Raw genomic sequence first — 24,462 nt, forward strand, 5'->3', positions numbered from 1 at the left:
GGAAGTGCTGATAGGGTAGCTGTTAGCTTTGCTTTCAGTTTTTAAGCTAAGCTAACTAGCTGTTACTTCTGAAAGCCCCCTCTGCCGGCAGCTGAAGATGAATTTACTGTGTGGTGAATTTGCACCTCCGGTACTCTTCCCCAACGGAAATCTGACTGTGGAACTGAGTATTGTGATGCAACTTGTACGTTCCTGTCCGCTGATCTTTCCATGCATTTGTGGGGTTTGTCTGCATCAAAATGCAGTTTTGAGGAACTGAAAACAAACTTTTCTAAAGCTTTCTTGGAAAAATTCGACACTGTCCTTCATGTATAGACGGTATGAGCGTCGCTATTGACATCGCTGTGAGGCTTACATCACCATATACTCCATTAACAGACATAACCGAGATTTTACTGATGCTACTACAATTATTGCCTTTTTTGTTTGCACATAAACTTAGTTAATAGCTGACCACTGAATAAAGACACAATATTGAGAGGATTGCCACATAAAACTGCATTTTTTATTTTTTTATCTTGGTCTGTTTTGCAGCCTTCTTATTGGCTAATGTAGCTTCAGGGGTTCATGTTTGTGCGGACGTTACCTGAAAACATCAGTAAAATGTGATGTTTTCTGTGGCTTCCATCTACGTTGAGGTATTGAATGATATTTCATTGGGTGACTTTTGGCCGTCTAAGAGACATGTTTAATAAAATATCAGATAAAAAGAAAGAGGGGGGGGCTCTTCCATCACAAGCACAACAGCATGATTGGAACTCTGATATAAATAGTTTTTGAGACTCTTTAAGGACTTTAATGTTATGTCCTGCTTCAGCTGTTCTTCAGTTCTGCACAAAGGTCAAGTACGACATGCATGATTTGGTTTTTTTCTTTTAAGAAGGTTGCACGAGGAACATAAATGTGTTATTAGTTGCATTTCCATTACATTTTTATGCAAAATAAAAGCAATATTTGTACGTTTTGACAACATCTGTGATTGGCCTGTGTTTCCACTGAACTGAGTTTAGCCCATAAGCTTCAGTTCCCGTAAAATTTCATCAACCGGACGAGATTTTCTGAGAATTGCGGCCTATGCAGGGTATCCATGTAGCGTTATTTTGGGGTTTTCTTCTCGCTGCGGAGAATTTGCTACGATATGTTGAAGCTTTTCTCCCTCATGTTTTCTAAAACTCTGAAATTTGCAGTTTGTTCCACACGGCACCATCTTTACTGCTTCCATTACACTTTTGTGATAAATTTCTATATCGAAATGTCTGAAAAACAACCCTAATGACAGCATATAAACTTTTTAGTGATATTTGAGACTTTTTTTAAAAAAAATGTTGGTGTTTCCATTAACGTGTTTTATAGCGATATTTAGTTTTTGCACAGTTCCAGTTGTAATGGAAACACAGATGTTGTCTGTAAAAAGATGGTTTCTGTTAGCATATTTTATTTTGTGGAAGATAGAGATACGTTGAATACACACTGCAGAACTTTTGCCATTTCCCCGTCACCCCCTGTAGAGATGCACATGATAGATGTTACTGTGTCACCGAACAAGTGCGCAATGCGAAGTTTTAAGGTGAAAAAGTTACGAAAAGCGTCTTTAATAAACATTCTTGAGTTAAAGTGACAAAGCTCTCTAAAAGGTGCGATGTTAATGTTATGAAGACTGAATACGGCTTTGTTGACTGATGTTTGCATTCCACTTTCTTCTGTCATCAAATCATTTTCTTTTAACTTGATTTTCACAGTCGACTTTGTTAGATGGAAACATAGAAGTTTACTATGATTGTAAATATAAAGGGAAGTCCCTAAAGGTGACGTAGACACCGGTGAAGATGCCTGACAGGAAAGCCTTTGTCCCTTTAAGCCTCGGAACCTCGTTGGATGCAGCAGACAGTCTTTGTGTTGTGTTGCAGGGGTGTAAAAGGTGAACCCAGAGCTGCTTTTCTTCTTTTAGGTGTTAAAAATGCTGGGAGACGTGGTGCTCTGTGTCTGGCCACCACACTGTGAAATGAATTATTCCTTTGAAGCTACTGGTTTCTGAAAAAAATGGGAGTCTGGCCAGAAGAGCAGGGAAAACCGCCATAGTGTCTGGTTTGTCGGTCAGTCTGGCTTGTGTTGGTCTGCTGGTCTCGGCCCCTACTTCTCCCTCCTGCTACCAGAGCCGGGTGGCAGACAGATTCTCTCACTGATTCGAGACGTTGTCTCCCGCTGTCCTCTTTGTGGAAACAATGGAAGATGTTGAATTTAGACAGCCTGTTGAGAGAAAGAGAGAGATGGTTATATATAGTTTCTCTCCAAGGCAACTGAGAATAATAAAGTGAGGAGAAGGAGATGGAGCATCAGTTCTTAACCCTAAACTGCCTCTCTCACTGTTCCCCATGTTGTCGAGTCTCTAACATCCACTTCTGCTGAGAAACAAAACCACTGTGAAGTTCAGGGCCTAAACTCCTCCTGCTGGTAGGATTTCTGGCAGAACACCTTCTCCTTGCTCAGGATGTCATAATGCAAGAGGATGAAGGAAAGACATCTCTAGGTGTGTTTCTATTACATCCAGAATTGCTCAAAAACTAAATATCGCGATAAAAAAAACGCAAATGGAAACACATTTAGAAAAAAACCTCAAATGTTGCTGAAAGGTTTTTACGCTCTGATGTGTGACAAAGTGGGTAGGCATCCTGATTTTCCTGATTTTAGGGTCTTACCTGAGTGATGTCACTGGGTTGAACCAAGTATAAGGAGGGGGAAGAGTTGCATTGTGTTCAGGACTTGTTTAACTTAGGGCTGGACGATATGGCCAAAAAATAAAATCTCAGATTTCTCTAAACCAAATCCGATTTCCGATTTTAATCGATTTTTTTTCCCCCTTTACTGTAAAGAAAAAGAAAAAAAAATTACTAATGTCAAAAATGATTCTTTTTCAAAAATGCTTTTATTGCGATTAGCCTAAAAGTTTACCTAAATTTAAAGTGCAACTAAACAAGCTGTTAAACAAGTTTGTAAAAAGAGACGCAGGCGCTGCCGCTGTAAACATTATAAGTAACAACATGTTTGTACTTAGTGCGCTTCCACTGTGAGATAGTTTTTAAGTTTTGATCATACATTTAAGAATAGGCCTCACTTCACTTGTGTAACTTTATTCTAAAATAAAAAACTGATAAATAAATAAATAAAAATGCCTCCTCTTGGAAGAAAATTAGTGATTGCTTTTAGAGTATTTTGACATTAAATAACCAAAACAATTTCCCACATTGGCAAAGACGTCATAAAAATGGATGTTTCTTTACACTTAACATGTGTTTCGAGAAAATTGACTTCTTTGATACAAAATACTATTTTTAAAAAATCCCTGAATGTTATTAAAGCTATATTTCTAACATACATGTATTATTACATTCTTGCTGTTTTTTGTTTAATTTACACATTTTTGGCAAGAAAGACGAGTCTGTCAGCTACATCTGGCTTCAGACCTCTGTGACATGTGACCCCTCCCACACTGAAAACCCTGCGTTTCCATCACACCTAGAACTGCGCAAAAACTAAATGTTATAAAAACCGCTGCTATAAAAGCTTTTATAATCCCGGTAATTCCCGGTAAAGATGGTGCTGTGTGGAATAAATAACAGCAAATTTCAGAGTTTTAGAAAAGAAAATGAGGGAGAAAAGCTTAGAAAATCAAAAGCAAATTCTCCCCAGCAAGAAGAAAACCATAATATAACGCTACGTGGCCACTTTGCATTAACTGCAGTTACGAAACGTGATGCTAATGTGCTAAATCCTGTACAACAGAAACAACCGCAAGTCACAACTGTTGTTTGTCGAAACGTACAAATATCGTTTTTATTTTGCAACAAAATGTAATGGAAACGCACTTCTTGTACGCTTCTAGCTGCCATGTTGTTCTGTTTATGCGTTTCAGTGGGAAAATAGCGGGAGTGTGCCGACGTCACTATAAGGTACGCAAGCCCAAAAGGTGCTGGCGGTGCAAAAAAAAAAAAAATCCAGATTTTCATAAAAATAAATCGTCATAAACAGCAAATTTGAATTAATCGATTACTGGGAAACTGTTTGGATGGTTATCCATGGTTATTGAGGAGGAATGAGTTTATGTCTGTTTAGTGTGCTTACCAGGAAAATGGTAGGTGCTGGGGGGTGGCCATTGTGGCTGTGAGGGTATTTAAAGCAGATTTAGTTCACGAGACAGAACGATGTAGCAGGGTGCATGTTAGATTAATTTTGGTAGATTTTGATTTCAGTTATGTTTGGTCAGTACAGATAATTGTTGAGTTCTATTATTCTTCCTTTGTGATTTTGTAGTTTTGGTTACAACATGCACCATTGTTTAATAAATGCTTATTTTGTTGGAGGACCTCTCCCTACTGCCATCTGTTAACCCCTCTGGCCACGCAACCTACAACATGATGAAGTGGTTTTTAGCTGTTTCGATATAGACACATATCGCAAAAGTGTAATGGAAACACATTTTTCGCAGTTACGTTCCCCGGACATGACGTTGGGGTGTCATGACCAGTTCATTTATGGTGAAGATGGTGATATGTGGAACAAACAGCGAATTTCAGAGTTTTAGAAAAGAAAATGAGGGAGAAACACTTTGAAAAGCCATAAAAAAATTCTCCACAGCAAGTGTAACTTTAACCAGCAAGTCACAATTCTGGTAAAATCTTTGTACACGAGATTTTACAAGACTGCAAGCGAAGACGCGAAACACCGTTCAATGGAAACACCAGCAAAAAGCACTTATTTGTCAGAAATTACAAATATCGCTTTTTGTTTTTACAAAAAAGTGGAATGGAAAAGCAGCTACAGACAGACACCCATCTCCTTGCCCATCAGGGCTGTGGAGACATAAAAAGCTCTCAAACTGGCATCATTACAACTTTCAGCTTTGACCAAATATCGACTCGATCTTCAGCGACGTTGCTGGCTACGCGTCCCGCATCCTGATGAACTCGTATCTGAAAGGACACGGTAAACTCTGTCGATGCTTCCCGGAACGCACATCATTTTTACCTGGAGAAACAATTAATTGTCAACAACAACTTGTGCTTAAAATGACAGTAACTAGCAAAAGAAACTCCTCGTCAGCAGATCAGACAAACACTGGGTCAACCGTCTGCCAAGACGGCTGTACACACAGCGTCGCAAACAAAAAGACCAGATTTTGTTTTCAAAAGTTAACGATACAAACTTCATATAAAGCTAAATCACGTCTCTGTTTCATGTCAGTGTTTTAACGTTTAGGAGACGCGCTGTGACGAAGAAACAAAACGCACTCCGGTGGCGGAGATTAGCTGTTGCCATATTTCATCTGAAGAGATCCCGTATTGCTTGAGTAGGCAGGAAAAGAAAACGTAAAATGCCACTGAAAAAAAGATGAGAGCTACTTCCGGTGAGCGGCTTCCACTTCTCTCTTCCCTGACCAACCAGCGAGAGGATTTCGTGGAGGTCAAACACTATCATTTAAGAAAAATATAAGTAATAGTAAGAAATGGACTTTTTAAATAAAGCACACATTGAATTTTCCAAAGACCCACTGAAATTCCAACCTGTGAGACTCACTACATCTATCAACATGACTGTGTGTCATTTGTCTCACATATCAGCTCTTTTTAGAGTCTCCTGGCTCTGTTACACTTATTTCCATTGTTCCATAGCTCTGTTTAAAGGTAAACTGACCCGTTATTTGATCACACAAAGACGTAGGAACACGAGTTTCCCAACTTTAGAAAGAAACCTGCATGACTGTGCAAAATTCTTCATCCTGTCCAGTGACTACTTTGTTTGCTATTAAATCATCAAACTTTCCCGTAATCTTTGTCAATAGTCTGGAGCAACATTTCTCCAGACTTAAGGTTTTCCAATTTTTTCTTTGGATTTTGGCTTTTTTTTTTTTTTTTTTTGTACATGATTTTTCAGGTTATTTCTTGTATTTGACCATTTTAACCTGTTACCATTTGACCATTTTAAAAATGCTCTGAGAACAAGTGATAAACTGGTGTTGTGATGCAACCAATAAATTGACAAAGAACCTTTTTCAATCGTTTCTTTAGAAATGAGCTGACTGTTGCTATGGTGACCATTAACCCTTTAATGCCTGACACAATAAACATGCTGAAAATTTATACATTTTCTAATCTTAAATCTTCATTTGTCATTTGGATGCAATAGGTCTTGGACACTTGGTTTTTTACCACATATGATACTTTAGATGTCAAAGAGTTAAAATCTGTGTTTAACTGTGAAACTAAAACAAAACATTGATCATAAATCTTGCTTTATTTTCCTAAACTACACCTGTAAGCCTGCTGGGTTGCACTGAAATCTTTCAGTTTGTGGGAAAGAGAGTTATAAAGCTTTCCCATTTGCTATGATGAGAGAGGAGGCCAGACACACTCCGTACAGGTCGTTAGTCCAACACGCAGACAAAAAACCTTTCACACTCACTCCTATTGATTATTTAAATGATTTAACCTAACATACATGTTTTTTATTGTTAGAGGAAGTCTGAGTACCCAAAGAGGACCCATACAGGCGCTGGGAGAACATGTAAACGCCACATGGAAACACCCCAGCTGGTGCTGCGAGGCGCGAACCACCACAGATGAAGATGTTTGATGGCTGAAATGCAGCTATAAGGGAGTCCTTTTTAAATCCGTCATGACAGATTAAACCAAGAAGCCAAAAGGAAATGACAAAGTTACAAAGTGAGCAAGGATACATGGAGTCATTACTGAATATTTTGGGGGATCAACTTGGGCTTGTTCCGAGCGATGAAGAGGCTGCAGCGGTGTTTGTTTCAGGTCGATGAATGCTGCAAGCCTCTAAACCTTCCCCGGCTTTCTAGAAGTAAAATCTCTCAAACAGAACCCTTTCCTGTGGTTCTCCGGCTTCTGAGTCACAGCTCGTTGTTTGGCAGTGGTTAAAAGGAGGATCAGGTCCTGGGACAACCTGGGATCTCAGGTCCTCTTTCAACTGAATCCTTCCAGTAAGGGACGTAAAGCTGATGATTGAATCCCTTTCATGCACATGCATTTGTGTGATGACGACTTTAATGCAAAACATTCATTACCAGAGCTGAAAAGCCTGCAGCTTATTAAGCCCGTCTCTCTGACAGAGGTGCATTAAAACACAATTCTGTTTCATATTTTATTTATAATGAGGGGTGTTTGGCCATTAATTAGCAGGCAGGAAGGAGGAAAATCCCCATGACATCTTCTTGATTCACAGATGTAGCCCAATAAAACAAAGAAGAGACGTTTTTATGGACATTTCACCACGACTCGTCAAAACCGTGAACATTACCAATTAGTAAAAATCAGATATTTTTAGGCTTTCCACTGTGTTGCATCATGACAGATGACTGTTTGCTGTTTAACTCCACCATTTTTCTGCCTGACGCCACAGTGGTCCGGTCTGATCCTACAGGGGGGGTGTCATCCTTGCTGACATATTATTGTCTTGTTTTGACAAAGTTTAGTCATCATAGTTTAATATTTCCAGTGATGAAAAACCCTTTTTTTTTTATTATTGTGCAAGAGTGAAAGATTTCTTGGTATGAAGTCTCATTCTGTCGACTTTTTTTTTTGGCTATTGCTTCAGAGTTCCCCGTGTGCGGCCTGTAGCAGGCGTTAAACAGCAGGGGGCAGCGTCATGGCAACCCTGACTCGCTGCTTCTCATAAAACTGTGAGAGGCACATATCTGGAAAGAATCTGACATAAATATCCTCGCTCCACCCAATGACCAGATTTAGGCACATCAAAGACATTTTCACTCCAAAAAATGAGAAATAAAAATCTACTTTTTGTATATCTCTGAGTTTTTCTGAACGTACTTTAACTGGTTTCTTTGATATGCCGGCGGCTTGGCATCAGGACACAGAGCAGACAAACATGTGCAGACAGACAGACGGTCTTAGGCCGGCGCTGCACAGCGTTTAAAGCCTTTTTATTACCAGACAGGCCTGCTTAGCGTCTTCTCCTGCCATACATCAGCTCCCAACAGCACCGCGTCGCTTCCAGCTGCAGCACGGCTGCCTGGAACCTTGATGGGTTCACCTGAAGCATAACTTGATCAAATCTTCCCAGGTGTCATCCTGTATTTGTGCTGCTGTAGTTCAGCTTGTCACCCTGTTGCACAACAGCTATGTTTCCCACATGCGTGTCTGGATACTTCAGGTTTCTTAATTCTGTGGGATTTTACAGTGTTTGTGTGTAAATTTCAGCCTAGAGTTGCTAAAATGGTAGGATTAATTTCAAATCACGTCGTTTAGCAGTCGCTGCTAGTCTGAACTTGCTCTCGCATTGAAAGGAGCTCATTACCACCCCCCGCCACCCCCATCTTCCTCCCCGCCTCCCCCTCAGTTAAATTTTCCTTCCTACCTCGGTTTGGACAAGACCAGACAGGATAACTGGAAAGGTGTGGGTTGCCTTGGCGACAAACGACTTCTCTTCCAAACAGCTGGAGGCGCTGGGATTTCGGGAAGAAAGTCAGAATGAATGAAGGAAGTGTTCAGACACACACTGTGTGTGAGTGTATTTCCATCCGTGTTTAGGCTTGTACAGACGGGAAAAAAATGGAGGGAAATTCCCAGAAATGTTTAGTATGAAACTTAGCCGGAAAAGTTACCCTGATGATGAACAAAAATACGTTCATTTTGTGAGAAAGTGAATGAAAATAAAATTTGACTGTGACTGAATACAATGAATTAAAAAAAAGTAATAAACTTGGTTAAAATTTAATTTGCAGATTCTTCTTTGCTTTTTTAAAAAAAAAATTCAAGTTTATTTACTGTGTATGCACGCTGAAAACAACAGATGTTCACTGAAGTGTTTTACATTTTAAAAACAAGAAAACAACACAAACGGATAGCAAACAAACTATACAAACGCCAAAATACAAAAAAAGCTCAATCTGAGTTAGAAGCCATGGAATAAAAATGAGTTTTAAGATGTCTGCTGTTGCGGTTCGGATATGGACGGGAAGACGAGTCCCACAGTTTGGAGCAACAACAGCATCTGATCAGAACATCTGCAAACTGTTCAAAGGTCGGAAAGATTCAAGACAAGCCCATTTAAGCACTTACGAAAGAACAATAACTTTTAAAATCCACTCTAAAATGGAGTTTTATTCATTTTTATTTTCATTTCGTTGCAGTTCAGACCACATTACGGACTTTCCGTGACTCCTCGGCTCAGTTAAAGATGTTTCTGTATTATAGTAAATATTGTAACAGAAACACCAAACGACAGATGGATTTCTGAAACTGGTCTTAAATCACAGTTTGAATTAATGATGGTTTATTTTTAAGCTAATTTCATATATATATTTCATATTTGTTTTTTCTTAATTTACGTCAACAATTTGGCTCTCTTGGCTTCCAAATAATTCAGGATTCAGCTTCTATTTTAGTCTCATTTATTTATTGTGAGTGTTTCTTTTGTTGGTAAACAGTTTTTTTTCCAAGTTTATATTCATCACAAAGGCTTATTTTTGTACTTTATGAAAAATATAATTATGTGTAATATTTTTATCGAACCTTTAAAACAACTGACAACAGAACCCAACCATACAAATCAGTTAAATTAAGGCCAAAATTGGAACATTATGACTTGTTAAATTAGCTAATTTCTACATTTTTTTCCTTAAACGCTTCCAGCTCTCAGTGTACTTTGTCTTTACCAGTACACGTCATGCATCCCTGATGCATCAAAACGCAGTAAACTCACTAGCGATGCATTCAAGAGATGCGTGAAAACCGTTCCATTGTAAACAACATGTGCTTATAATAACGACAACTGGCACAACAAACAGTTTGCGACAAGCAAGGTTTGCCGCTAGCCACTCACCAAGGATTTCATTGCAAATAGAAATAAAAACTTCACAGTAAATAAAGCCGCATTTCGGTTTCTTGATGATGAACTCATTTGCATTGATGTTTTAACGTTGTTGTAAAAAATGAAACCTGAAAAATACTTCAAAAATGCTCGTTTTTTATGCTCAGACGGGGACTGTGCATACATGTGGACGCGATCCCATTGTTCTTCAGTAAGCAGGAAAAGAAAATGCATAAAAGAAAAAAGCTCCTCTTGGTCAGCAACCAATCAAATTGCTAGCTTTAGGTCTCTGGAAGTCGCTACATTGAAAACCTTCAACTCAGCTGCGGCACTCCCTGTCTGCGAAGACGCCCTTACTTTACTTAGTGGTATGATTCTTGTTTTTCCTCTTGTTGACCACATGGTGCCCCCACCAAAATAAAGCCCCGCCCCTTTCAAAGATTCAGCTCTTAAACAGGAAACCGTTCTTCCCGTTCACTAGAAGGAGTCGGCTCTAAGAGTCGGCTCTTTCATGAACTAACCATCGCTATTATTTATTCCTTCTAATTTAAGCACTGATTTTGTTGACATTGGTGTTGTAATTATGGTTATGATGGTGGCAGCCTGGTCTGTTTCCTTTTCCCTGTTTTATTTCAGTTCTTCTGTCTCCTCACCCCTCTCCCTCTTTCTGCCTTTCTATTCAAACCCTCATGTCCTTTTGTTCCCTCTGTCAGGTTTGGTGTTAATATGTTTACAACAGAGCAAAATCATTTAAAACACAAATAAAATATTGAAATAAATAAGTAAAGGTGGTTTAATGACACCTATAAAACGACATTTTTAACTTTTCATTTTGGTAAATCCAACAGTCATCAGAAATGCAGTTTGGATGGAAAACGTACTGAAGCCATTCTTCTGCACAGATTTCTTTCGGCTGCTTTTAATCATGGTTTATTGTTGACCATAAAATCCTAAATTCTTCGCAGGTTAGGTTAAACCCTTTCCCTACGCAGTCTTTCGCAGCTCTCCTTATCGGTACTTTTCCTGGATGGCTCCTTTCATATCATATCATATCGCTGACTGTCTGCTGTTTGATCTCATCACTCCGTAATGTGTATAATTACAGTTCTAGCATTTTTTCCCTTTTTAATCACTTGATTTGTAGTTGTTGAAGAAGGACTCTTTTGACTGCCTGCCATCTCATCCTTTCTCTTTCCCTTTCACTATGCCGTCACACATTCATCTTTTGATGAAAGTTAATTAGAAATCAAGCAGCCAGACCAGAATCAGGTTTATCAGAGTAAAGACAAGTTTGGCGAGATTGATGTCACAGTACATTTCACAGAGTCAGTGGGTGAAATATTTTGTCTGTTAGAACTCTAATTGTTTTCTCCTTTCTCTGTTGCTTTTGGTTCCAAAGATCTGCTTGCAAAGATCACAATTACCAATACCAACCTCTAAATGATGCTAAACCACTTTCTCTGTCTGTCACGGCCTGAAGAGAGCAGAGTATTAGGTGTCATTCCCTAGCTGGATGGATTAACTTGTAGGTGTCATGCAGTTGCTTTAACAACTTACTTAAAACCTTACATTATCCTGTGTGTTGTAGGGATTAACTTCTTCAGAAAGGCAGCTGTGTATATCCTAATAATTCACCTGTGTTTGAAAAGCCTCCATTACACTGAGGTATGTTGCCTTCTCCAGTGGAAAGTTTTATAGCTGTCAACAGCTTCCTGGAGAATTTCTCAAGAAACACCAAACGGTAAGAATGCAAATCCACCTGAGACATTTCCTCCTGATGTCCCACTGGGTAAATCCCCCAGACCTTTAGTAAAAACACTGCAAGTTTGACACATTTGTACCCACATGTAAATAAAACTGTAAAACATTCAACGCTGGTGAGATGCATCCTGATAATATTTCCTTTTTTCCTCAAGAATCATCAGTATGCTGAAAACATTCCTCAGAGATCTGGGTGGCGATTGATGGATGGATGGATGAATGGATAGATGGATTGCTATATGGCTGGATGGATGGATTGATATATGGTCAGATAGATGGATGGATACATGGAAAGATGGATAGAAAGATGGATAGATGGATGGGTATATGTATTGAAATATGGCTGGATAAATGGATGGATGGATTGATATATGGTCAGATGGATGGTTATATGGAAAGATGGATAGATGGATGGGTATATGTATTGATATATGGCTGGAAAGATGGATGGATGGATGGATTGATATATGGTCAGATAGATGGATGGTTATATGGAAAGATGGATAGATGGATAGATGGATGGGTATATGTATTGATATATGGCTGGAAAGATGGATGGATGGATAAATTGATATATGGTCAGATAAATGGCTTGATATATGGCTGATTAAATGGATGGATTGATATATGGCTGGAAAGATGGATGGATGGATAAATTGATATATGGTCAGATAAATGGCTTGATATATGGCTGATTAAATGGATGGATTGATATATGGATGGAATGATGAATAGATTGATATATGGATGGCTAGATTGATGGATAGATGGATTGATGGATGGATGGCTGAAAAGATGAACAGATGGACCAATATATAGAAGCTTTATTACCTTTTCACTGTACAACCGTACAAAAGATAGAATTACATTTTGTCAGCAGCTGTCAGTCAAGCATCAGTTGAAAAAGAAAAAAAGTATTGAATAAGATTTTTAGTCGTGACAGTATTTACAACATATACACAGTCCGTCAGTCGCAGTGAAGACACGATGTGACAGGATCAGCCTGTCCACACCACAGGGAAAGAAACTGCTGATGGAAGGGTGAAGAAATGCTTGTGTCCTAGGGGGTGTGGGGGTCCCTCTTCGATTGAATCGATGTCGTCTCCTCTGGATTCTGACTGATTTAAAGTACCGCTTCGGGAAAACCAGCAACCATGCCCCTTTTAAAGTTTTACAGCCCCTTTCTGCATCATTCTGATGTTCAGTTTGAACTTCGGTTGTCTTGGTCATGTCTACACGAGTAAATGCAGAGTTGCTTCCATGTGATTGGCTGGTTAGATATTTAACAAGTAATAGGTGTACAGTAGCTAAATGGTTAGCGAGTATAAATGAAGCTAGGAAGTCTGAGCTTCCCTGTTTAGGCTGCTGCACCTACGACCCAACCCTAGATAAGTGGCACAAAATGGATGGATAGATGAATAGATGGAGAAGCTCTGGAGCAAATTTTCCTAAAAATTTCCGTGTTTATGTCTGAACGGGCTTTATTAGTTTGTTCCTCACAGTTTTTTGAATGTGATTATTATGCTTCACAAACTCGACTTAGTGCAGAGTAAAAACATTTTAATTGGGTTTCTTCACCATGCATTTATGGAAGTTCTTGGGAAGTTTGTGTTATGAAGAAATGAAAAGCCACAAGTCATTGTCTGCCTTGTTGTCATGGAAACAGGGATTGACTCATTTCTTCTTCTAATGCTCTTAAGATTTCCTGCACTTTTGTTTTTGTCAAAATGTTGTTCTTTATGTTTCTCCAGTAGTTGAAACTTCATTTCCTGCACTCTGATGGTCTAAAGCAGAGTTAGTCATTGTGCAGGTCACTCACTCTTGACTTGTGGCTCATGAAGCAGCCACTGGTTTTCTGAAAATACTACCTAAACAAGTCATAATGATCCTCAACGGTGCAGTTCTCTCCAAAAAAAACAAGAGCTGCAGGCTGCTTGCTAAAACTTTGCTGTCCTAACAGCCCTAACTGACCCAGTCAGAGTTGCCAGTTTTGGCTGATTTCAGCTGCACCGAACTCCACCAAAGAGCTGCTCCGTCGGTAGCTCCATATACAAGCCGCAAGCCGTCCCTCACCACATTTGTACCCTGTCGCAAGCACAACCCGCCCTGCAATGGACAAAGTTTCTCGTTAAATATTAATTAACCGGGTCAGTTCACTGCAGATACGAAACTTGCTAAATATGCTGATTTATAGGAACTGTTTTATGTTGGCTTTGATTTAGTTTTTTAGCTCCAGCGAGTTTATTATTCACCTGTCAAAAGCCTTCTGATTGTGATGAACAAGTTGCTATGGTGACGCTCTTACCGGCATATATACGAAAGTAATGCAGCCAGTTGGCATTAGAATTCTCACAGACCATGTTTCCCTGCTGCAACACACCTGATCAAATCTGCAGCGCTAGCAGGGCACAAGGCTGCTTATCAACTCTGATGTGTGTCAGGTGTGTTGCAGCAGGGAAACTCCTCATATTTGCAGGACCGCGGCCTCCATGAACCAGAGTTGCCCACCCCGTGGTCTAAATGAACCTTTTCAAACTCCTTTTTTTCCTTTAATTAATAAATTGATGAGGGCTTATTGTTATTATTATTATTGTTATTGTTATTAATATTTTCTTCTTTAGTATGTATATGTGTGTGTGTATGTAGTTATGAACATATATATTTTTTACCACCTTTTGCTTGTTGGAAATAAACTAAATGAAGCTTTCAGCCTCAAACTTCCAAGTAAATTAAACAGTCTTAACTCCTATTTTTGCGGTCGCCCACAAATGTCGACAGCACACATGAAAAAGCTGACTTTTGTTTCAGTTTTGTTTCAGACATCTAGTAATCCTCACTCTTCCCTGGAAACGTGGAAGTCATCTTCAGTTCCACTTTATGACAAAGCTTCCATGGTATCCTGGTGGGGTTGATGGGTTATCAGTTTGAACAAACAACGTCGTCATTCATGTTGAAACCATTCCTGTCCAGGTGGAAACTTGGGTAAACACATAATCTTCTCATGTTTACATGATATTTCCTCCAGTTGAGTAAGAGTGTTATGATGTAGGTCCCATCCAGCTACATGCTGCAACAACTCCTTGTGGTACTGGCACACAAACTTCATCCATGGTGACCCAATCAGGTCTGCCTCTAGGAAAGAAAGGTGAGAGCTCTGATCCAGTGACTCATTTTAAATCACACTGTTACACAACTGGAATGAAGTTAAGGTTCCTCATGTTGGTATGTTTCAGTGAAACTCTGAAAATGTGTTTTATCATGTCCGATGCTAAACCTTTCTGGGTAGTTCAAGTAATGTGACAGATAGGACTGGGCGATATGACCAAAATCTCATATCTCGATATAGCTCATTTTATATCCCCATAACGATATACATAACGATATAAAATGTTTGTGTAATGTTGTGTCAGTCATCAGTTATGTGTCAGATGTTGCTAGGCAACAGCAGCAGTGATCTCCTTCCATCTGGGGGAACTATGGCCGTATGACGTTTCACAGGTAAATACTTGCTGCAGTGTTTGCGTCTGGACTTTATTATGAGCTTCCGCCTCCACTTGACGCTCTTTTGCTTGTCGACTATTCTTTATTCTGTATTCTTTGTCCAAATTCTTGTGGAGGTGATAAAATGAGTTAGTTGTGTCGGAGTCCGTTGTTGGGACTGTGAGCTAGTCTGTTGTCAGTTCCACGTCTGTCTTTTAATATCCAAACCGCATCCATGCAACAGAAATTTCCCCTCTTTTAGGAACAAGCTGATCAGTTTGGGTTGGCTGGTCATCTTTTAGTGCATTATCCTGCTCTGAAACACGTCTGCTACCGTCGTCCTCCATGTTTGTTTATATATTGCAGCGTACATGCTGTAAAGCGCATCTTGACGATACATACTGCAGTAAAGCACCTTATCATGGCGTAAACTGTAGATTACGATGGACATTTTCTATTGTCCAAACGATATATAGTGTCATATCGCCCAGCCCTAGTGACACATAATACAAGTGAAAGTAAAAGATAAGGTGAGGAGTTCATGGATCTTTTTGGACTCGAACAACTGTTCTAAACTTTCTTACTATAAAAGAATGTAGAATATGTAAATATGTAAATACCGTACTTTTCGGTCCACAAGCCACACTACATTATAAGGCGCAGCCTCAATTACGGAGTCTATTTTTGTCTTTGTATTTTAAAATACACATTTTTTTTTATCAGTCTGTTGTAACAAATCTGTCAATGCCCTCATCATCTGTGTTGGAATTAAACGACTGGGCGATTTCACCATGAAGCATATCGAGTGCTCTTTTCATTGTCAGTCAGTGTCGTTCCTGTGTCGATGGTCAGCAATGATATCGGCTTTTGCAAAAGCTCTGACAACAATCGATGGAGATACGTTATCCAGGCATCCACAATCCACTCACATATGGTGGCGTAACTCGGCTGACGCCACCTTCCAGTCTTTGTGAAGGTGTGTTTGCTGTCTCCCATCCATCGTTCCCATGACGCTCACAACTTGACTTTCAACTCACTGTTCATGCCAATGTCCAGTGGTTGTAGTTCTTTCGTTAGTCCTCCCAGGATGATGGCAAGCTCAGAATCAATTTGCTTTACTTGATTTTACAGTAGGATCAACAGAGACGGTGATGAGTGAACAAAACCATCCAGTCTCTTTACACCTTTCTCAGCCACTCTTTCATTTTCTCCTCATATTACACCAGTATGATGGCAGTAAATGGTCTTACAGTTAATCAAGCAGAGCGCTTACTAAAACCGCACATTTATTTAGATTTTATACAGCAACATTTATACAGATTTTGGGATTCAGCACACACATAGGGCGCACCAGGTTTAAAGGCGCACTGCCAATTTTTGCTAAAATGATATACTTAAAATATACTTTTAAGTGCACCTTGTTGTCTGAAAAATACAGTAGTTTATTAGGCCACTATGTCACCAAATTTTGAGGCCATGTTGGGATTAGTTTAGCTCAGCAAGACATGCAAGAATATTTTTGGAAAGTCTTTTATACAGGTTTCTTGTTGATCTTGGTTTGATCGTGTTGTTGATCGTGTTTATGGGTGTAAACTACATCTTTATGACTAAAAAGAAAGTTACAGCTCAGACATTATTACCTGTAGAGAAGAAGACTAAAAACATGCTGAAAGAAGAAAGTGTGTCCAGACTGCTGGCCAGTCAGTACAGTCACCCCAGCAGTCCACATCTGGTGAGACACCTTCAGCTGGCTGTTTAAGTAAATGTTCTCATGTCTCACGTGTAGCTGAACATCATCTGCGACGGCAAATGCACGACTACCCGTTGTAGGGGGCACTGTTTGGAATATGGAAAAGCCTGTTGGTTTTATTTTTCCTGTTGGCTTTCGCTCTGGATTGGGAGAGATTGATAGCTTTTGTGGAGAGAGTACATGTTGTAAAACAAAGTACTACAAAAGTGCAGATCATAGTTTGTGGAAGCCAGTTGTTTGATTGTAATTCACCATGTTGCAGTTATAGGGATGCTGTATTGTTATCTGGGCAGGTGACGTGTGGATGTATATAACGGAAGACGTCACTATGTCGTCAGATGTTTGGCCCAACAGAGCAAAGTGTTTTTGACCACAAGGGGGTGAGTTGACGCTGTTCGTTTTCCACAAAGGTACTATTCTGTACGATCAAATGAATATATGATGACTGAACCTGCAATGAAAAGAATCAGATTAGAAAATCGGCACGACAACATATTACTGGATCAAGCAATCTCAGTAGCTTAGTGTAGTCTTAGCTCCCTGGTCATTCGGGAACATTGTAACAGGTGATGCTTTTGGTGCTTTGTCCTTTTTGTTATAAAATGGGATGTTTGTTAGCATTCCATCAATATATTGCATCAGTTCTTCAAGCTCAGCATTGTTGGCTTTTTGCCTCTTTGTTTGGTTTCACTTTCATGTTTGTTTTTTTTTTTGTTTTTTTTTAAGGCCACATTTCAAAGGTATTGCTTACACAGCAAACCTTTCACCAGTATTTATGAATGGATTTGGAAATTCTTGTGGCAAATGCTGCATTTATGTATTCAGCTAATCAGTGTGCTTTTGTAGTGTCTGGAACAAACACAAAACAATCTTTGAAAACTTCTGTTTTGATGTGAAATTCACTCGTCTGAGACAGAAATGATTGAACAGTTTTATGACTTACAGTCGTCTGCAGTCACAGGAACATTTTCACAGGAACGTGTTCTGTAAGCTTGAAGTGCTAAAAATAAAACTGAAAAATGTAAAAACTACTCATAAAGTTCTTTGTTTGCTCTGCATTTGAGCTACACCCAACGTTGCCAGTGTATATGTCCATCTTTTGCTGTCACAGTACGTGGAATTATTTGAGGTCTAAACTACGTAGTAGATTCAAGATGGCGCTGCTGTGTATGGCACGCTGTCCGGGTCTGCTGAGTTTGCTGTCAGTTTTAGCTTTTATCGTTGTTGTCATTCGAAATGTATCATCTCTGCTTGTGTACGATCGCCTCACGCTGCTACAAATACGCGACAACATAACCAACTTGCCTGGATGTGCTGAAAATGGACAATCAAACCCGCCACCACCGTTTCTAGCCTCAGTGCCAGCCTATCTGTGGCATCCTTTCGGTGTGTTGCCTCGCAACAAGAAACATAGGAGACGTGGAAAGAGAAGCGGTGTACGAGTCAAGATAAAAGCTTACCTCGCATCCAGTTTATCCGATTCGTGTGATCCAGCCCGTTTTAAGGAAATATCCACGGAATACGGAGGATTGGATCTACATCGCTCTCTGCAATACAGCTATCGTTGGCTCCGACCGGCACTCCCTGGCGCCGGCTGTCCTCCTGTTCCTTGTCGCCGGCCTGCGTGGATCCAGCGGCGGGGCTGCGTGAAGGAGAATCTTCGCTCGCTCTGTCGTGCTGCTCCTTTGTCACCAGTGAAATCCATGCCGGTGCACGCAGCTCTGTTGAACGCTCGTTCAATCACAAATAAGACATTTGTCCTAAATGATTTTATTTCCACGCACGATTTGGATTTCCTCATGGTCACGGAAACCTGGACAACAGCGCTTTTTCCGAGCTCCTACCCCCTGGCTACTCCTTCCTGAGCGCACCGAGGTTGGCAGGCCGTGGAGGCGGGCTTGCCACTGTGTACAAACATAACATCAGCTGTCGCTCTATCCCTTGTAAGAGCTACAGTAGCTTTGAACACCTAGTATTTCTGTTACAACTGGCATCCCCCACACTGTGTGCTGTTCTATATCGCCCCCCCAAATATAATAAGGATTTCATTTCTGAATTTTCTGATTTTCTTTCTGATATAATGCCCAAATATGACAGTTTTATTTTTTGTGGGGACTTGAACATTCATGTCTGTTGCCCATCCAGTAATTTGTCAACTGACTTTCAAAACCTGTTAGCCTCATTTGATTTAACTCAGTCAGTAAAATCACCCACACATAGACTCGGTCACATATTGGACCTCATAATGTCACATGGTCTCCCAGTAAATATTTCAGAGATATTGGACACGTGCATCTCAGACCACCTCCCCATTCTTTTTGACTTCACAGCTCCTTCAGCTCAAGCTAAATCTTCTGCCCCAGCTTGTAGCCGTCGTACTTTTACTTCCGCTACAGCAGGTGAATTTGCTGCTGCCTTTATGGGTACTGGTTTGTATGCTCTGGGTGAACTGGAACATCTGTGCCCAGAGGAATTTATTTCCTCTTTTAATTCTACCTGCTCAGAAATTCTGGACTGTGTTGCACCCTTTAAGCTGAGGTCCATCAAACCTAAACCAGATCCCTGGCTGAATAACACCACACGTGCCCTGAGAAGGCGCTGCAGGCAGGCTGAACGGAGATGGAAGAAAGACAAGCTGCATGTGTCTCTGGGCATACTGAGAGACTGTCTTTCTGACTATCAAAATGCTGTTAAGGAAGCCAAATGTAAATATCTTTCAACTGTTATTTGCACTAGCAGCAATCGCCCTCAAGTTTTGTTCAATACAATCCAGTCTGTGACTAATCCTTCGGACAATGTGTTGATAAATGTGTCTAAATCCACCTGTGACGCATTTCTCCATCATTTCACAGACAAGGTGGCCTCTGTTAGACAGAGCATTAGCAACAATAGTGCTGCAGCTACTGCTCCACCTTGTGCCCCGCCTTTTGCCCCTGCTGCTGTGTTGACTGTGTTTGAGCCAGTATCACTCTCTCAGCTCTGTGAAGTGGTTCAGAAGCTGAGACCAACAAACTGTCCCTTGGACATTGTCCCATCTAGAGTTTTAAAACAGGTTTTTGACACAGTGGGGCCATGTCTACTTCCTTTTTTCAATTCCTGCCTGCTGTTAGGGTCTGTTCCGGCTGTTTTTAAGCAGGCTGTGGTCAGACCACTTATCAAGAAACCTAACCTAGACCCAGCAGTTCTCTCAAATTTCAGACCCGTGTCCCATCTGCCATTTCTCTCTAAGGTATTGGAAAAGCTGGTTTTTTCACAATTACAATCATTTTTGGATCAGAATCACATTTTTGAGAGGTTTCAGTCTGGTTTCAGAACGCGCCACAGCACAGAGTCAGCACTCCTTAAGGTGCAAAGTGATGTCTTGCTCTCCCTGGATTTAAAGCAACCTGTGCTGTTGGTAATGCTTGATCTTACCGCAGCATTTGACACAGTGGACCACTCTGTCCTGCTCACTCGCTTAGCCCAGCAAGTGGGTCTTCAGGGACCTGTGCTCCAATGGTTCAAGTCATACCTGACTGATAGATCTTTCTCAGTAATGATTAATGACCTCTCTTCATCTTCAGCTGCTCTGTCTTCCGGTGTGCCACAGGGTTCCATTCTTGGCCCTGTTCTGTTCTCTTTGTATATGTTGCCCCTCGGCTCTGTGATATCCCGCCATAATGTCTCATTCCACTTGTATGCAGACGATCTCCAAATCTATCTGCCAGTTTCCCAGAACTCCTCAGACACACAGTCCATCTACAGGTGTCTGGATGACATTAAGCAGTGGCTATCGCAAAACTTCCTCTGTCTGAATGAGTCAAAATCTGAATTTATCCTCTTTGGTGCCCCCAGCCCAGCAAATGCAGCTCCGTTGTTCACACCTCTCACCAACCATCTCAGTCAGACAGTTAGGAACCTTGGAGTGACGTTGGACAATAATCTCAGACTCAATAAACAAATAGACTCTGTGGTCAGGGCAAGCTTTTTTCAGCTTCGCCAGTTGGCCAAAATCAAATCCTTTCTCACTCGTCAAGACCTTGAAACAGCCATCCACGCCTTCATCAGTTCACGTTTGGACTATTGCAACGCCCTCTACATTGGACTCAGCCAGGCTTCTCTGCACCGTCTACAGCTTGTGCAGAATGCAGCTGCCTGCCTTCTCACCAACACACGCAAACATGACCATATCTCCCCTGTACTGTTCTCTTTACACTGGCTCCCGGTTCAGTTCAGAATTCAATTCAAAATCCTTCTGTTTGTTTTCTGCTCCATCCATGGCCTTGCACTTCCATACCTTTGTGACCTCCTGACTCCTCACCAGCCCAGCAGAGCCCTGCGCTCCTCTGATCAGCACCTCCTGGTGGTCCCTCGGTCTAGGTGTAAACAGTGGGGCGATCGGGCCTTCGCAGTGGCAGGGCCCAAACTCTGGAACTCTCTGCCTCTGGAGTTACGCTCCATCATGGACCTGCCTCTGTTTAAGGCCAGGCTAAAGACTCATCTGTTTAGATCAGCCTTTGGCTGTTGAGATTTTTACATGTGAATGAGCTGCTATTTTTATATTTTTACTTGTTTTTATCTTTGTTCAGCACTTTGGTCAACTAAGGTTGTTGTAAAGCGCTTTATAAATAAAATTTGATTGATTGATTGATTGATACTTTTTCTTTTCTTGGTGCTGTTGTTGGTCTTACACCATTCATGTGGTTTATGAAATTCGTTGTGATTGGCTTTAAAACAACTCTTAACCAATCAGAATTCGACCTATGCAGAGCATTATTGCAGATATCTGCGCACCATTTGCATTTTGGAGGAAGTGAACACAAGCCTGTCAATTGCATTTCCATAATATGCCAATGTGATGAGAAAGCGTATAGAAATTGATCCTGGCTTGGACTGGGTGTCACCGTTTGTATCCTATAAAATCCTTTAATTCCGAGATGAGGCTGCAGTGGGCACTGTTGAGTAAACGCTACTCAACAGCTCTGGAAAACGGAGCAAAACACCCTGAAATGTAGTAAAACACACATCTGTCCATCAGGGACTTGTGTGTGTCTATCTATACAATGTCTCCTCAGGAAGTATAAACACTAGAGGGGGAGTTGAACCAGTGATGGCAGGTCAGCTCACCAGGAGCATCCCAGTCAGGAAGCAGCATTGCAGCAGACAGGAGAATAACAGGAAGGGGGTACCAGACCGACACTCCAGTGGAAATGTCCATGTACTAGTTGACCAATGGCTAAAGTTCAAAGACTAAAATGGAGCTGAAGAGATGGTTTCAACTGGGAAGAGACCCCTCCTGCATGCGGAGTCCTCTTATAGCAAACCTCACTGACTGGTGGTTGCGTTCTAAACAACCACAGTTTGATGGAGTGCTGTCAGAAAGGCAGTCTGCAGAATGTAACTTTCCATTAAACAGCTTGTTTTTACATGTCTTTTCTCTCATCACATTGTTAAATGTTGTCTTAATTCTTACACCTAGCTCTGGTTTTCCCCCTTTACTTAGCATAGGCTAACAGGCAAGTGCAGCTCTCCTGGAAAAATGGCAGCGCCGTCGCCTTCTAATCCTTGAGGGCAGTTGCGCCATCGATGTCCACTCAATTATTTACTTAGCCTTCCCCGAGTAGTGACAAAACAGGACAGACAAGGATGCAGCAGGTTGTTGTGGTTGGGTTTGGATTACGATCCACGCAGTGCTTCCACCCCCTCATTTTCATGTCCTCCAAACAACTCCCCTCCTCTCGTTGGCCCTCCAAGGCTCCAGAGTCTGAATTGTTTTTCTTGTGAGCCAGCTAATTGTGAGGGATTAAAACACAGCTCATCTCAGATTAACCTGAATGACAAAAGAACAGAATAGTGGGATGCGTGTTTGTGGCCATCACGGACTGTAACAAGACATTTAGGCAATAAATTATACTTACATTTCACCTGAGGATGTTGCCTCCCACACACATTACACACACACACACATCACACCATGCCAAGGATCCAACACCCAGCTGTCTTCAGATAGTACACCAAGAAAATGTTGGATTTTTTGGAGAAAAACAAAGAAAATGTAGGAATTTAGGGATGTTTGGTGACGTCACTTGTTGCGTTTCCATGGACGACCGTTAATGGGATTAATAATCCAATGAGAATAAAATTGCTTCATGTAAACACCTCAATCAGATCAGAACAATCCGAGCCGGCTTAATCAGAGTGGATTATTGAATGGATTAAGAGGGGTGGGGTAAATCTTTGGGTAATCTGGTCATTTTTCTCTAGTTGGAGTAAAATGTTCTTTTTATTGATCCATCTGGATGTGAGATGATGGGATTTTCCTGGGATGAGTAGAAACACGGTGGCAAAAGAATCTTTTTTTTTTTCTACTGGAAGGACTGAAGTTATCATCATCATATCCAATGTCTCAACATTCTTTTAGTTTTCATGAAATTTTGTAAATTTGGCTAAAATTCAACCAAATTTGTCAGGTAAAATTTGGATAACTGCTTGAATTTCAGCTCGACTGCAGCTGCAGACCTCTTTGTCCACATCGTTTCATAAACAACTTTGGTTCATTTGAAAATTTTGCAACAAGCCTTTCCCATTGGGGGTTGCAGATCCGTCTCTTGATGGCGCAATGCCGCCAGAAACTGCGGGGGCAGTGTGGAGCAGTACAATTGACATGGTTTAAGGAACAAACCAGAGAAGAAGAGACAGTAGGGATGGCGGGAGGTTTTATTGAAAGGTTACGTGTGTGTGTTGGTCGGTTGAAAACAACTGCAACATCGCCGCAACCAACCATGGTCTCAAACCAAAGTCAAAATACGGAAATTACCTCTGAACTCACTACTGCCCACTAGTGGATGAACTTACCCAACAATGGCAATGTAAAAGAGGCTTGGAAGTATCTGGGTTGCCACGTTAAAAATGCACAAACATATTTATTTTTTTAAGGGAGCAAATCAGGGATCTGAGCTCCAAAGGTCCAAGAATCTGTTACCACGGTGATGCTGAGATGGTAAATCAAGTTTTGTTGGGTTTTAGCTTCTCATTTAGCAGAGTTCAGGGTGGTTGAAAGCGCTAAAACGTCTTGTTTGTTTATTTTTTTTAAGGTCACATTTCAAAGGTATTGCTTACACAGCAAACGTTTCACCAGTATTTATGGATGGATTTCAGAACTAATGGCAGCTTTGAACAATGACAGGCCGTCATGGTAGCACAGCATTATTAGCTTGAGTGTGGGCTTCCAGTTCAGGATAAGTGGCAGTGATTATGCAAACTGGGGAGGCAGTGGCTCCAGCGATTTGACTCCTGCAGGACATGATTCTTCTCTCAGGGTTGGTTCCAAGCCTGGATAAATGCAGAGAGTTGCATCAGGGAGTGCATCCGGCGTGAACATGGGCCAATCCAAATGTACGATGAAATGCTGTGGCGACGCCTTCAGAGGGACAATCTGAAAGGAAAACAACAGTGATCATGCAAACAAGGATCTTTGCATGTGCTACATAGTTTGGGTAGGTGTAGGTAGATGTGCACCCAAACACGTTTACATGTTCAGAGGGAAATTTTCTTGAAAGCAAAGGTGAATGTTTTGCTAATCTTCTGTCACGTCTTCTCGATTTCACGAATCAAACCACAAACAGCACGACGGCGTCAGTGGTGGA

The 24,462-nt window shown here is 40.9% G+C and overlaps 1 protein-coding gene across 3 annotated transcripts in view; it reads left to right on the top strand.

The window, feature by feature from the left end:
* plekhg5b (pleckstrin homology domain containing, family G (with RhoGef domain) member 5b) overlaps positions 1-24,462 on the top strand; it is a gene marked incomplete at its 3' end in the record, with an annotated part of 83,395 nt that overhangs the window by 15,884 nt on the left and 43,049 nt on the right. The window lies entirely within an intron of this gene.

Source organism: Telmatherina bonti (genome assembly GCF_933228915.1).
Source record: "Telmatherina bonti genome assembly, chromosome: 4".
Taxonomy (NCBI): Eukaryota; Metazoa; Chordata; class Actinopteri; order Atheriniformes; family Telmatherinidae; genus Telmatherina; species Telmatherina bonti.